The following is a 3,398-nucleotide window of genomic DNA, read 5'->3' on the forward strand; positions in this document are numbered from 1 at the left end:
TAAAAGTGGTTAAGAGTGGGCTTTCAGCATTTGCCCATTCAGTATGATGTTGGCTGTGGATCTGTTATAAATGGCCTTTATTATGTTGATGTGTATTACTTTTGGACTAATTTGTTGAGAGTTTTTATCATAAAGTGATGTTGAATTTTTCTAAATGTTTTTTCTGCATCTATTGAGATGATCATGTGGTTTTTGTGCTTCATTATGAATGTCAAAGAAATGACCCCACATACAGACAGAGTTCCTTGGTAAAAGTGGAAGCCTTATTAACTCAAGGTATTTATGGAAATATCTGACCAATTTTTGGCTGACCATCAAGCTAATCACACAATAACTTCAGTGGCACACACTATAGTGAATACAGACTTTACAGAATTCATTGGAGAAAATTACTAAACAATCAGAAAAAGAGCAGCAGCTATTATACTTATGTTCAATTAAGTAAAGGAAACACATCTAAAGAATTAAAGGAAAGTATGACCACAGTGTTTCACCAAATAGGGAATATCAATAAAGAGATAGGAATTATTTTCCATGAAACACAAATTATGGAGTTGAAAAATACAATAATTGGAATAAAATATTTATTAGAGAAGCTTCACAGGTGATCTGTGGCACACCATCATACATACCAGCGAGAGTCTCAGAAAAAAAGGCAAAAGGAAACGGAGCAGAAAGAACATTTCAATAATAATGTCTAGAAACTTCAAATATAATGAAAGCATTAATCTACATCTCCAAGAATGTCAACAAACTCCAACTAAGATAAATTCATAGAGATCCACATATAGATATGTTATAGCCAAATTTTCTAAGCCAAAGACAGAATATTTAAAGCAGCAAGAGAGAAACAAATCATCTCATACAATTCATCACCCCCCCCCCCCCCCAATGAATAGGTCTTCTATTCCAGCATTAAAATTTACAAGCACGTCTTGGGAATCATCCTGTAGCTTATTTCTGTATCTGGACAACTCTTAACTCTTATTCATCAGCCTGCTGAACTGTTCCTTTTACAGAGACATAGATACCATCCAAAATTTTTCTGATATCCTTGTTTTCAACTATTGTGGCTTGCTGGATTAAAGCAGCTGAATTGAAACAAGTTCAATGTCATTTCCTTCAAGGATTGACTCATCTTTCTTGGCTTAAGAGAGTGAACAAGCAACACTTGGCTCATGTGCACCCTGAAGATGTATTTTTCACCCAGGAAATTTTGGATTTCAACAAGAAACCTGTTCTCCTGAATAACAATATCGATGGGGAAGTGAGCATATGCAGACCTCATTCTGTAATAGAAGCCTAGGGTAACACCCTTGATCATGTTCTGTACATGACTACAGATAGTGCAAACAGTAACCAGTTCCTTTCTATTTCCCCACCATTTGTCAACCCAGAGCCTCTTCTTTTTCTTTCTAAGGAGACTGAGCTCTACATTGATGTGATTGAAGTCCCTCTGCAGGGCTTCTGGGGCCCTTCACTATAACTGTGTGTTACTTCAAGTGATGTCAACATTTTCTGGAATGTCAACTGATTGCTGAGAATGGTCTTCATTCTCACAGTTGATGTGGCAAACAGCACAATTCATTCTTACTAAGAGTAACAGATGACTTCTTAGAAACCAAGGAAAACAGGAGTTTAATCCAGCTCTATGGAAGGAACACATGAAGATTACTCAAATCCACGTAAGGAAGTAGAGAGCACAGACAGATAAAGATAATTACACATATTAACATAAAAGACAGTATATATGTGTTTTTGTTTATAACCAAAAGATCTTTTTCTATCTAATTTAAAAGACAATTGCATAAAGCAATAACTTTTTTGATGAAATTATACCATAACTATTTGTATGTATGTGTATATATTTATATATGATTTTTATATATCATATATAATTCATATGTGATTTATATGGCAATAATAAGACAAAAGAAGGTGGAAGAAATAGATGTATTTTGGAACAAGGTTTTTATGTACTATTGAAATTAAGTTAGTATTAATCCAGATTAGGTTATTTTAAGCTAAAATGCTAATTTTACACTAAGGAAATTATTTTAAAATATATTAAAATAAACAAGATTATTAAAATTGTACACTAGAAAATATCTAACACAAAATAAGAAGTAATGGAGGAATAGATTAATTGCATTAAGTATAAATGTATTAAGCACACTAATCTGTTAATAAAAAGGCAGAGATTAGCAGCACAAATTTTAAAAATGATGTTTTTATGCTGTTTATAAGTGACACACTTTGGTTTCCAAGAAAAAAAATAGGTTAATAGTAAAAAGATGAAAAAATATGCCATTCAAACAATAACCAAAACAGATCTGAATTGGCACTATTAATATCAGACAAAATTGTTTTTAAGACAAAAGTTTTTGTGGAGATAAAAGAAAATATTTTATGATGATAAAAGGGTCATTCCACAAGCAAGGCATAATAATTATAAACATATATATACCTAATAACTGAATATTAAATTATATGAAGTGAAAACTGACCGAATTAAAGGGGAAAAAAGAATTTACAGTCATAACAGAAGACTTAACTATACTACTGCTATGGTCTATTTGTGTTTTTTTAAAATTGATGTGTTGAAACTTAATCACCAGTGTGATAGTACTAAGAATTGGGGACTTCAGAAAGTGGTTAAGTCACAATGGCAGAATCCTCATTAATGGGATAAATGATCTTATATAAGAGGTACAAGGAGTTGTTTGCCCTTTCTGCCCTGTTAAGATGCAGCAACAAGGCACCATGTGTAAGAGAAAAAGCAAGCCCTTACCAGACACTGAATCCTGATGGTGAACTTTCCAGCCTCCAGAACTATTAAAAATAAATTTGTATTGTTTATGAATTACTAGTCTGAGGTTCTTTATTATAGCAGCCTCAATGCGCTGACACCCACTTTCAATAATCTATAGGACAACCAGGCTGAAGAACAACAAGCAAATAGATTTGAACAATAATGTAAATCAATTATGCCTAACAGACATTTATAGAACATTTCATCCAACAACAAAAAGATATGCGTTCTTCTAAGTGCACAGAGAGCATTCTCCAAAGTATAATGTATACAAGTATTAGAAAATAAAACAAGCTTTACTAGATTTAAAAGAATTAAAATCATACAAAGTTTGTTTTTGACCACAATTGAGTGATATTAGAAATAAAGAATAAAATTTGGAAAATTCATGAATATGTGGAAATTAAAAACCCTCTCCTGAATAACCAGTGAGTCAACAAAGAATCACAAGGGAAAGTATAAAATGTTTTAAAGTGAATAAAAACAAAACAACATAGCAAAACTTGTAAGATGCTAAAGAACAGCTAAAGCAGTTCTTAGAGGAAATTGTTAGCTATAAAAGCCCATGCATAGAAATAAAAATATC

At 32.2% G+C, this 3,398-nt stretch overlaps 1 pseudogene; it reads right to left on the bottom strand.

The window, feature by feature from the left end:
* Positions 1–984: 984 nt before the first annotated feature.
* Positions 985–2,370, bottom strand: LOC134389269 (large ribosomal subunit protein uL6-like; annotated as a pseudogene).
* Between the last annotated feature and the right edge of the window lie 1,028 nt (positions 2,371–3,398).

The sequence above is a fragment of the Cynocephalus volans genome, chromosome 1, assembly GCF_027409185.1.
Source record: "Cynocephalus volans isolate mCynVol1 chromosome 1, mCynVol1.pri, whole genome shotgun sequence".
Lineage (NCBI taxonomy): Eukaryota > Metazoa > Chordata > Mammalia > Dermoptera > Cynocephalidae > Cynocephalus > Cynocephalus volans.